We start from the raw sequence: 12,283 nt of genomic DNA, 5'->3' as shown, positions 1-12,283 counted from the left end.
CCCATTGCGAAGCTGCCTCTTTGGAACCTGCATTCTCCTTTTTAGGAGGGCTGTGCGGAGCTCCAGGCTCGGGGGCTTTGTGGTTTGTCGAGAGGGAATTCCCGTGTCCTATTCTTGCCCGATTATCTAATATTCACTGGTGGACCCTCTGGCACCGACCATGACGGCGTTTAGCATTCAAATTCTCCAGCTCGGCTCCAGCCTCTGCAGTGGGGAGGACCCGACTGCGGTCCTGGAGGGCTGGGCCAGGCCCACTCGCTGCCGACAGTGACAGTCAGCTGTGATCTTCCATCAGCTGCGCCTCATTATCCTGTCAGGGCTCCCTCTGCCCATCGATGGGAAACAATGTGTAATCACTTCCCACTGATTGCAAATCACGCTGCTCGGCCCACCACCACGTGGCCCAGACTGCCAAGCGGTCCCTGGGCCCTGGGACCCCTGGCTGCCTCCCCAGGGGGGCTCCGGGAGCTTGGAGCACAGTGGCCACCCTAGCCCTACCCTACCCTATCTCTACCCTACTCTCCCAGGTAGAGTGGGAGAGAAGGGTGAGGTTACAGAAGGGGTGGCTGATCACAGACCCCACGGAATGACGGAGTCAGGTTCAGAACAGCTACTTTGTGGGATTTATTTCGGGGACAGAGAAGGGGCCAACTCTCCTCCCTTCAGGGAAAACCACATGGGTTCTATGATTCTGGAATGAATACTTGGCTGGGGGGTAGGGACCACGTTTTAAAAACAGAACATTCTTACTGCAGCACTCAGGCACTGAAGGCCTTAGGTCTGATTCAAGTCCTCATCTTGACAGGGACTCCCTGTGTGACACTGGGCGAGTCACCTAATCGCTCTTGGTCTCAATGTTCTCGTCTGTAAAATGGGAATGACAGCCGTATCAAGCATTTAGAGATGTCTTCCTAATTCAACGAGATAATAAATGCAAAATCTTTAAGACTCACTGAATACCAGTTGTTGGTATTTTTAATGCAATTTGACATACAACCTGACTGTCCATCAACAGAGGAATGGATAAAGAAGATGCAGTACATATATACATAATGGAACACTACTCCGCCATAAAAAAGAATGAAATAATGCCATCTGCAGCAACAAGGATGGACCTAGAGATGATGATACTAAGTGAAGTCAGTCAGAAAAAGACAAATACCATATGATATCACTTACGTGTGAACGCTGAAATATGACACAAACGACCTTACCTATGAAACAGACATAGGCAGAGAAGAACACACTTGTGGTTGCCAAGGAGGAGGGGGTTGGGGAGGGATGGAGTGGGAGTTTGGGGTTAGCAGATGCAAACTAGTATCTATTGAATGGATAAACAACAAAGTCCTACTGCATAGCGGCGGGAACCATATCCAGTATTCTATGATAAACCGCAATGGAAAAGAAAAAAATAATTTGAGGTTGATGCAGAGTTCATTTCCCAACACTGCTCTCCCTCCACCTAAAGGAAGACGTATCTGTGGCAGGAAAATCACAGGTTCCAAATGTTTTCTTCTACCGGAAACGATGCTCATCCTACCAGGGCACGAGAGGGGCAGATGCATGTGGTCGAATCCCTGCTGGCAGGGCGTTTCGAGATCCTGAAGCGCGTCTGCACAGAGCGGTGAGGTCGTTCATCCTGGCTGCACATTAGCATCACCTGGAGAACTTGAAAAGCTATTCACGACCCGTCCCTCTATCCGAGACCAAGCACATCAGAATTTCCTGCGGCGAGGCCTTGGCCTCTTCCCCTTCCTCTTCCCCTCCTGCCAGGTGAGCTGAACGTACGGCCAGAGTCAGCGTTTCAGCAGCTAAGAGGGAGAGATGCTGCCATCATAAAGGTGTGTCGAAACGGAGCGCTTTCTGCACACCTGTGATGGGGCGAAGAATCTCTCCTCTTCCTCCTTCCTTTCCTCCTTCTCCCCTCCGTCCTCCTCCTCTCCATCCTCCTCCTCTTCCTCTGAGGCCGGGTTGAGTCATCATTCTGGAAACCTTCTCCAGCTCTTCCTCGGGAGGGAGACGCCTGCGTGGAATGCTTCCCGACTTAACCCTTTTCTGGTGCTAAAGATCGCCCAAGAGTCGGGACAAGAGGGGACAGGCTATGGTTACCCTGATTACTCTCTGCTGGACAGCCCAGGAAGGGCAGAGTCACGGACACGGCCCGGCCTTCCTGCAGGCATCCAGAAAGCTCATAGGAACCCAGGGTGAGAGCTGGATCTTGGAGGGCTCGGGGGAGGGAGCTATAGCTGCGCCTTGGGGTCTGCGCGCCAAGGCAACGGGGTCTCTGGTGTTGGGAGGTGGCCAAGCATCTGGGTCCCGAGAGCCAGTCTTTTCAGCAGTCAGGTTTCCATAAATGCGTGACACTGTTTTGAAGCTTTTAATTCGATTCCATTAGCCTGTTTTTCTCTCCCTTTTTCACAGCCACAAGGGCTATCGATTTTTAATAAACCCCAAACCTGGTTAAGTCCCCTCTTTTGTTCCACACATTCAAAATGGTCTCGGCTGTTCTCTCCTCTTTCACCTCCCCTGTGAAATCCTGGCATCTCTTCGTGCTGGGGTTGTCATCAGCCCTGCGTTGAGTGCAAACACAGATACACGGGGAAGAACTGCCCGCCTGTGATCTGCTCACCAGGACCAGGATGTGTAATTTCACATACTGAGATTTTCTTTTACGACTTAACATTTTCTATTTTTCATCAAAGAGTGCATTTTTGTTACATTGCCCCCTGAGGATTTATTATTTGCTTGTCGTCATCAATCGTGCTAATAATGCATTTTGCCATTACATACAGTAAGAACACAATGGATGTGTGGGCAGTGGACCTGAATCTAGCAACTTCGGTGAGTTCTTCTTAGTTTCACCATTTTCTATCTGAAATGCTTTTAAATATATGAGTAGGGTAAAGGCGTGATGACAGGTCAAAGTGGCTATGTCTACGTGGAAAGATAGGGAGATAATTTTTTTTTTTGCTTCCTTATACTTTTCAACATTTTAAATTTTTGTACGGTAGGTATCATCTCCTTAACAACTGAACTGAAAATTAAATTATAATAGTACTGATAAAAGCCGCCTTCTGATTAATACCTATACTTGTCAAGCGTGTGCTAAGGGCTTCATATACATCATTTAATTTCAGTCTTGACCATGGCCTTGCATACAGGGTTGTCATCACGTTTTTTAAACAGGGAAACTGAGGCATGGATCCCTCTGTGGGCCAAAGAGTCACCGACTCACCAAATAGTTGTGCTGGGGTTTGTGGTGTTACTATTTTCTAGACGGACTCGGAAAGACATTTTTCTTTTTTTTCAATTTTTAAAATTCTTAAAATTTTCTGGCCACACCTGAGGCATAGGGAAATGCCAGGGCCAGGCACTGACTCTGAGCCACACCAGAGACCCAAGCCACAGCGAGGGCAATGCCGGATCCTTCAACCCACGGCGCCAGACCTGCGATTGAACCCGAGCCTCCGTGGCTACCCCAGCCACACTGCATTTGGATGCTTGACCTGCTGCGCCACGGTGGAAACTCCAGAAGGACATTTTCTGGAAGTAACTTTTGCTTCCCTGGCCTCACGCCGCAGAGGTTACACGGGCTAGTTTGTCATTGACAGGGCTGGTTGCCCTTATCTCTGGGCACAGCCTCAGGATTTCAGGGAAACAAGCTGAAGAAAGACCCCCTGCTGGGGCTCTAGCTCCAGGGGCCTGGGGACGATGAAGGAAGCCAGGCCTGGAACATCCTACCTGCACTTGGATTTTGCAAATGAAAACAAAATTTTATAGGACGGACGATGCCTGGGAAGGTCAGATTTTTCTAATTCCCTCAACGAGCAATGGTTCCTTATTCAGGAACAGGAGCATGAGGCCCGGCGTTCATTTACGGGATCAGAAGAAGGCAGCCTCGTCCTGGAGGGTGAAGATGTGACCTTTGTCTTCGGTCTCCCTCAAGTTCAATAACCGCACATATGACCTGTAAGGTTTGAAGTCATCTAAACCCACCGACGTGTTGCAATGGAGACTAGGGAAGGGGGCGTGGGATGACGTGGCGTCATTTATTGCCTTTGTAAGTCTTTTTCTAGTGGATGAATGATCACGGGGATGTTAAAACCCACCTTCGAGGGTCAGCATCCAAGTCACAAGCCGGGCGCTCGAACCAGATAACACGCCTGTGGAAGAACCTGCCCCACTGCTGTGCACCGGCTCTCCCCGCGGCACCACGCACGCCCCAGCTCCTCTCTCTGCTCTGTCCTCTCCCCTCCCCTCCGTGGCCCCAGCTCCCTTCTCCCCCTTCCCAGGACAGGGTTCCAACTTCGGCCGGTGGGCCCTGGGCACTTCTGCCCTCGCGGGCCCCTTCCTCCACTCGAAGAGAAAAAAGAAATTGAGTATATCCTGTTTTATGGCTGCGCTGGTGTCAGGGAGAGGATAGTCTCGGTAGGACCCTATAAATATTACATGTTCATTATTATCAAGATGTTCATTTTTTTCTTCTGATTTCCCCAGAAAGTATTAAAACTAATTAAAATGAAAAGAAATGAAAATTCATTTTATGAAAAGAAAAAGTCAAAAATTAATGCTAAAAGCATTGTGAGTGCTGGACGCTGGCTGTCCTAGGCCTGATGGAAAAGGTGGCCGGGCCTCTCCCTCCCTCCTTCCCTCCTCTCTTCCTTCCTCTCTCTCTCCCTCTCTCTTTCTCCATCTCCGTCTCTCTCGCTCTGTTTCTGTTCCTGGGCTGCCTAGCCCTGGCATGCTAAGAAAAACAAGCTTTTATTTCTCCTGTAGCTTGCGCCCAATCACTTCTGCTCTAGGAAGACACAAACGAGATCATTGCTTCATTTTTCTTAAAAAAAAAAAAAAAAAAAAAAAACAAACCCTGAAATCTAACTGTGGGTCCAAATTTTGGTCTGGAATCCGACAGGCTTTCCCCGCCCCCCGCGCCCCAAACTTTATCATAAGAAGTAGTTTACATGATCTGGGTTTTTCTTTTTTTCAGCTCCACCTATACACTACAAAATTTACGAGCAACCCAGAAAGATCCTTCAGCAATAATTCCTACATGGGCTCAACTTCTAGGTGCAGCCAGCTTTCCTTTAGACGTGCAGGGCCTCTGTGGACACCGTGGATGGCATGGGCATACAAGAACTGAGAAACGCATGCCCTGTCTTGTCACCAACAAAAGTGCCCCGAGACACCAAGCTTCACACACGCAGGACCAGAGTTCCCCTCATACTCGGAGCAGCAGCTAGGGCATCACAGCTGTTTTCCACGGCTCTTCCTGCAGCGTGTACATGCACGCAGAAATGGCCCTTAGGAGTCAAGGGGCCTTCTTCTTATTTGCTTTTCTACAAGATAACTTTCCCAAAAGAGCACTGGAGTTAGGAGGAGGAAGTCAGAGTTACAGGTGCAGCCAGAGTCCTGATGGAGCCCCGAGTCATCTGACTTACAGGGATGAATCTTTTGAGGCCGGCAGAGGGGCTGAGGAGGGTCAGGCTTGGCTGTTCATGGCCACGGGCTGCTGATTTATAACCTCAGAATGGGCTCCAGGTTGGAGCGAATGCTTGATTGAATACTGCATCTACCACAGGCCTCCCTCCAGGATGCCTGCTTCCAGCCTCAGGATGAGGGGACAGTGGGCTTCCCTGTGGTGGGTGGAGCTCCTTCTGGAGCGGGTTTAGAGCCCACCTGACCCTGGACACCAGGTACCTCCTGAAGAAGAGCTAGAAATAAAGCATCAACAGAGATGTCAGAGCTTCCTGTAACACGACCTCTCTCTCCATCACGGAGAGGTCACTGGATAAGAAGACGGAGCTGTCGTCTGTGTAAGGACCGCACAATATGACTGCTTGGTGAATACTCTGGCGGAAACCTGTACCACATCCTTTGATTCATTTTCCTTCTTTGGTTCTTGTAAGAACAGAGACTCTACTGAGTGAGGACAGAGAGCCGGCCACTGTGGGACATCAGGGCTGTGCGGACACTGTGTACAGGGATGCATCAACAGCCCTCAGAAGGAGTATCATTATCTTCTGTGCGCTATGAAGAAACTGAGTCTCAGCGAAGGTGAATGAGAGAGCGGGGATGGAGCCAATCTTAAATCTGTGAAACCGCTTCATTTCTGAATGGAACAGGTAAAGTCGAAACAAATCAAACACACTTCCACTTCCTGACAGTGCGTGAGGGACCATCATTCATTTTGCAGGTGGGACCCTTCTAGACACCGCTAAAGAGAATGTGCTTCTCCTTTACTCCCAGCCAAGGTCACTGGATCCGGGGCTGCGACATGGGGGTGGGACCCTGTCCTTGGTCGTCGCTGCCTGCTGGCGGCTGGACAGAGCCTGGTGCTTCTTTCCAGGATGGTGCGAGGCCACCTTCTTTTGCCCCCCAGCCATCCTAGAAGGTTGGCGCCTGTTTTAGCTGCACAACAAATGGATATTTTTGGCTTCAAGGGGGCTGAGTAACTTCCCTATCAGCACAAACGTCATGAGAAAGGGGGCAGGATTTGAAAAGAGCCACCTCGGTCCCATTTCCAAAGTCTGTGCACGTTCCCATCTGCCACCTGGCTCCACAGGTACCTTCTGAGCCCCCCTGTCTTCATCTGTGGAGTAGGAACTGAGGGCATCTTCTTTGTGCTCTTCCTGTGCTGCTGCGTGTGTGACACATAATATTCTACACAATGAGGCCTAGTGCATCACTGGACAAGTGGCTGGAAAGCGTACATGCTAACTGCTATGAAATCAGAGTCTCATTTCCAAGGCGCTTTAAGTTGTGCGTCTCCAGCACAGCTTCTTGGGTCAAATGGGGACTTAAAGAAAACCTGAGTACATTTTGATTGGATACTTTAAAACGAGAGCTAGGCACGATGGAGGGCATTTTGGCCAATTCTGGCCAAATCTTGCGCTGTGTGTCTCCAGTTAAAGTCTAACCTTGATCCCACAGAAATGCTATTTTCTATAGAATATGGATTTGATTTCCTTAAACACTTAAATGATGTCTCCATTATGAAAATAGCAAAGAGCTATTCCTTGCTTCCCTTCACTGAATAACTTTTGATGTGAGCTAACAGGCTTATCTCTCTGTTCCCAACATCTGGGCAACCTTTAACCCCTACCCTATCAGAAATAACTTGGGAGATTTGAAGGAAAATAAACCAACCAGCAAAAATGGTTGCCTGACCCTAAGCCAAGAATTTTTGAATTGTGTGGGTTTAACAAGTTCTTAAAAACAACTATTGTTGCGTTCTCTAGGTAATGTACAGCCAAGAATAAGAAACAGCATTCCACCAAGCTAAACCTCTTCAGCTTTGCAAGACTCCCATTCCTCCTCAGGGCCTTTGCACATGCTGTTCCCTCTTCCGAGGACTCTGTTCCCTTTAGGCTTCACTTAATTAGGTCATACTCATCCATCGGTCTCAGTATAATATGTCTTTCCATGAGAAACCTCCCCCTCCTGTAGTGAGCAGACCCTAGGGAGGCCCCCATGATTCCTGCTCCTGGTGTATAACCCCTTTGCTTGAGTATAGACAGAACCCGTGACTTGCTGCTGGCCAACAGACTACATGCAAAAGGGGAAGTGATTTTGAAGATATGATAATAAGGTCCTAAATCTGATGATTTTAAGTTAAGAGGTAATTATCTTGCTGTTCAGGGCTTGGCTTAATCAGGTGAAAAACTGCAAGAGAGGGCTCAGACCTTCCTTGAGAGGTTTGATGTAATGAGTGGCCACAACCACATCTTCATGTCCGGGAACTGTGGGCTGACTCTAGGACCTAAGCGTGACTCCAGCCAATAAAGTCGAGAACGCTCAATCATTCAACCACAGGGAGATCCATTCTGTCAGTTACTTGGATGAGCTGAGACGTGGACTGTTCTCCATCTGAGCCTCCACATGAGAACACAGCCCAGCCAAGCCCTTGATCACTATCTTGCAAGACCCCGAGCAGAGGGCCCAGATAAAGTGAACCCGGATGCCTGACCTACACACACTATGAAATAATACATGTGCGTTGCTTTAAGACCCTAAGTTTGTGGTTATGCTACAGTAGAAACACAAACACTTCCCTGACTCTCCCCTCATAAATGTTTTCTTGGACTCCTGACACTCTTTGCAACCTTAGCACATGTCTGAATACTGTGTCCAATTCTGTCTCCCCAGGAGACTGCAGGCTTGATGAGGGCAGGGCCCCTGCCTGTCTTACTTGCTCACTGCTTTGCCCTGGCGCCTCACTGATGCTTGGTGTGCATGCAGTAGGCTCTCAATAGATGCCACTGAATGGATGAATGCGTGCACAAGCCAAGCAATCAGGCTGTGCCCCCACTTCGGTCTTTCTACTGAGCCCCATCCACATCCTCCTCCCGGTGCCCCTTCTGGCGTTTTCTCTGCACAAGAGCAGAGCTCGCCACACTCTGGCTCCGAGGCCGAAGCTACCCTGACACCTAACATCTGTCCAGTTCATGCCGCCCATGAGGTGAAAGTTGTTTTCACGTGTTAAAACGCTTAGAAAAAAATTTTTAAATACTGATATTTCATGAAGCTTGAAGATTCTAAGAAATTCAAAATTCAGTGTCTGCACATCAAGTTTTACTGGTGCAGAGCCACGTCTTACTTGTTTACCCACTGCCTGTGCTGGTTCTCTTACTACAATGGCTGAGGTGGGAAGTTGTGACAGTGATGACACAGGCCACAGAGACTGAAATATTTACTATTTGGCCCTTTAGAGTAAAAATGTGTCAACCTCTAATGGAGAGTTTGGGAACCATGGATGGAGACGGTAGAGTCAGAAGCAGAAGGATGCTTGCCTGGCACTCAGGCGTAGGCGCTTCAGGGCATAGAGTCTGACGTCTCTGGCTGAGCTGCCTGGGCAATACCCAGGCAGTGACATCAGCATATCGTCACATACGGTCAGCGGAAAGGTGTCTTAAGGTTCCGTAAGACATTTCCTGAAGCCCTTCAGAAATTACTGGGGCCGAGTCTAGAAAGGTCTGAAGGCCTGTAGCATATGCCAATGGAGATGAACCAGCAAAAATTTGGCTCGAGAGTCATGTGACTCCACTGGAAGCCACTGTTGGGTGCAGAATGGGGACAAGCCCCCCTCTGAGGGCATCACTAAGACACCCTGCCTGCTGGCCACAGACCCGGCAGCTCAGAAACACGGCCCCCATCGACAGGCCCAAGATGGATCTGAAAGAAGGGGCGATTTTCAGAAATGTGACATCCAGGTGAGACGCTATCCGAAATAGCCACCAAAATAAATCAGAACTAATGTCTGTTCTTATGCATTTTCTTGATATTTTAAGTTGTCTGCATGCTTTTCCTGAATACCGAAGTAACGTGCAGTTACCGTGGAAAATGCAGAACATTACAGAAAAATCTAAATGATTATAATCTCACCGCCCGGAAGTAATTATTTTTTTAACTTCTGGGCTATTTCCTTTCTGTCTCTTTAATTTTTCTGTTTTCTTCCTTTCTTCCCATTTTTTCTCTCCCCCCTTTCTTTTCTCCTCTCCTGCTCCCCCTCCTACTGTTTGCAGAGGCAAGATCCTTTCTGTCTAAATGTGACGTTTCTGGTTTTCTTGCCTGTAACAGCACATGCAATTCTAAGACGATTGAAAATTGTGGACCAATACTTTTCAGCGAGGGGAGGGGGTGATTCTGCCCACAGGGCCCACTGGGCAACCTCTAGAGAGGTTTCTGGCTGTCTCATTTGGGGCGGGGGGGGGGGGATGCTTTTAAACATCCCACAATGCACAGGGCAGTTCCCACAACAAAGAGGGAGCCAGTTCCCTGTGTTGAGAGAGTGTTGATGTTGAGAAAGTTGGCTATAGAGGTAATTTTTGACGGTTGCATATTGTTCTATTGTTTAAAAACTTTTTATTTATTTAAACACCAGTCCTCCAATTCTGAATATTTATTTTGATGTTTTTAACCCAAGACCAATAACTCCCGTAGCAGGGGTTCGACGAGAACATTGCTGTACGTACGGGGTGAACAAAGCTCATCAAGGCCTGGTGGTGGGAAGCATGGCCCGGTTTTTCTGCACAACATTCAACCCCGACTTCTCCTTCCATCTCGTCGCATGTCCTCTGTGAAGGATCAAGGCAGGGGCTGAGACAGCAGAGGTCAAGTCACGTTGTCGCTTTTGCGGTGTTCTGCTAGCATCACAGGGATGCCCGTGACACTGGCGTGAGAACATGACTGTTCTGTTCCATTGGCCACCGGAGAACAGAAGGGCACGTGTGCCGGCACGGACTGCGTGGCTCAGATCACAGACGGGGAGGCTGAGGCCCGGAAGAAAACGGCTCCACTCTTTTTTCTATCTCCTGACCTATCAGCCACAAGCAAGGGCCGCTGTCTCTGTGGCCACTGCGCCAGCCCTTGGCTGAGCCGGGGAGGAAGCCTGCAGAGACCTCGCGGCCCTGCTGTGGGGCAGGGGTGGGACTCCCGGCCACAGTGAGTGTGGAGCTCCCATAGGGCTTCTGGGAAGAAGCCTGAGGCGCTGCTTGACCCGCTGTGGTCCCCTGAGCTGGAATTCTTCCCGATGGCCTCACGGTGGCCTTGGACCACCTGCATCCCAAGCCCTGGGACTCTCTTAACCTTCAGAGGCCCCCCTGCACAGGCCAGCTGTCGCACAGCAGCTTTCTTGCAGATTCTCAGGCTGGAACAGGAGCAGCACTGGGCCAGATGAGGGCTCAACAAATGTTCTCTCTAAAGGGCGGGGCAGGCATATTCCAGGCTTTGGATGCCCCAGGGCCCTGGGGCCCTGCAGCATGACAGCAGCTGTGGACAGTCTGTGAGTGGGTTTGTCGCTCACGGACCTCTGGGCTGGACCGCTGGGTCGACCCTGAGGGCCTGGAGTCGGAACCCTGCGTAAGTTGGTCTCCTTTACTCTCATCTGATGAGGGGAGACTCTGCATGAGACCTGGGAGACCTGCTGGCAGCTGTGGGGTGAGGGCAGGCTCTGCACTCATCAGGCTGTAGCACTGCCAGGCCCCTACCTTCCAGGAACTCAGTTTCCCCATCTCATACCAGTTGATCCCTCCGCCCTCGAGCAGCCTCTTTCTCTGCCATCTGCCGCCTCCACCACCTCTGCTGCCACCTGTCCAGGCCTCCGAATGGAGGGGGGCAGCGGCGGAGCAGCGGCCTCCCCTGCAGCTCCAGCTTCTCAGCTTCTCGGCACAGGCCAGTGCTCCAGGGGCCAAGAGTGAGGCAGAGGGTGGAATCGAGACCTGCTCTGCTCTCAACCCCTCTCCAGGTGCTGCCCTCCACGGGCCAGCCAGTCGGGGCTGGAGGCCCTGGCAGCTCCAGAGGGAGGGGCAGCCCCCTCCAGGCCCCTCCCCCCCTTGGTGGCGCTTGATGGGCAGGGTCGGCGGGTGCCCCCCCTGCCCTGGGGTGCCTGCTCCATCTTCACCTGCCCGTCCTTGTTCACATGGCCCAGCAGCCCCAGGCCAATACCTCTGTGTCTCAGTTCTGTTTCCTGTATCCTCCCCTCCCCCGGAACACCGTGGGGCTGCCTTGTCCAACTGGCAGACTCCCACTTGTCTCCCATGGGTCACTGCCTCCGAGAAGCCTTCTGTGGATCCTGAGGAGGCTTCTTCCCCTCCTCCCGGATGCCAGCACCTCCTGCACAGCCCTCCTCTTGACCACCTCTCTGCGGTGGTTGCTTTTTTTTTTTTTTTTTTTTTTTGGTCTTTTGTTTTTTGTCCTTTTTTAGGGCCACACTCGCAGTATATGGAGGTTCCCAGGCGAGGGGTCTCATCGGAGCTGTAGCCACCGGCCTACACCACAGCCACAGCAATGCCCGATCCAAGCTTCGTCTGTGACCTACCCTACAGCTCACAGCAACGTCAGATCCTTAACCCACAGAGCAAGGCCAGGGATCGAACTCGCAACCTCATGGTTCCTAGTCAGATTCGTTTCTGCTGCGCCACGACGGGAACTCCTGCAGTGGTTGTTTTGAGTCCGCACACCCAGCGACGACTGCTTCCGGAGCAGGGACGGATACTAAGTGTATTCCACTGGCCTCCGGCACATCTCCGTATGTCCTCGGAGCTCAATCAATGCCTGTCTGAACAGTTCCATCATGTGCTCCGGAGAAAATGAAACAAGGGCTTTCTCCAGCAGGTGGCAAACTGACGGGGGCTGGCACCCCCGGGCCGTGGAACAAGTGACACGGTGGCTTTATTATGGGGAAACCGAGACCTGTGAGCGCTGAGGGGCTCCTGGTGGGTTGTGAGCATTTCCACCCACTTCTGCTTTTGCCTCGCTTCTCTTTCTCCATCGCCCGATCCCGGTC

At 50.8% G+C, this 12,283-nt stretch overlaps 1 long non-coding RNA gene across 1 annotated transcript; it reads left to right on the top strand.

The window, feature by feature from the left end:
- LOC106510468 lies at positions 239-11,697 on the top strand. The gene is made up of 3 exons (XR_002345301.1): positions 239-2,204; positions 2,793-2,841; positions 4,988-11,697. It is a non-coding gene; the product is annotated as an uncharacterized LOC106510468 (long non-coding RNA).

The sequence above is a fragment of the Sus scrofa genome, chromosome 6 (assembly GCF_000003025.6).
Source record: "Sus scrofa isolate TJ Tabasco breed Duroc chromosome 6, Sscrofa11.1, whole genome shotgun sequence".
Taxonomy (NCBI): Eukaryota; Metazoa; Chordata; class Mammalia; order Artiodactyla; family Suidae; genus Sus; species Sus scrofa.
This window is presented reverse-complemented; position numbering and strand designations above follow the sequence as displayed.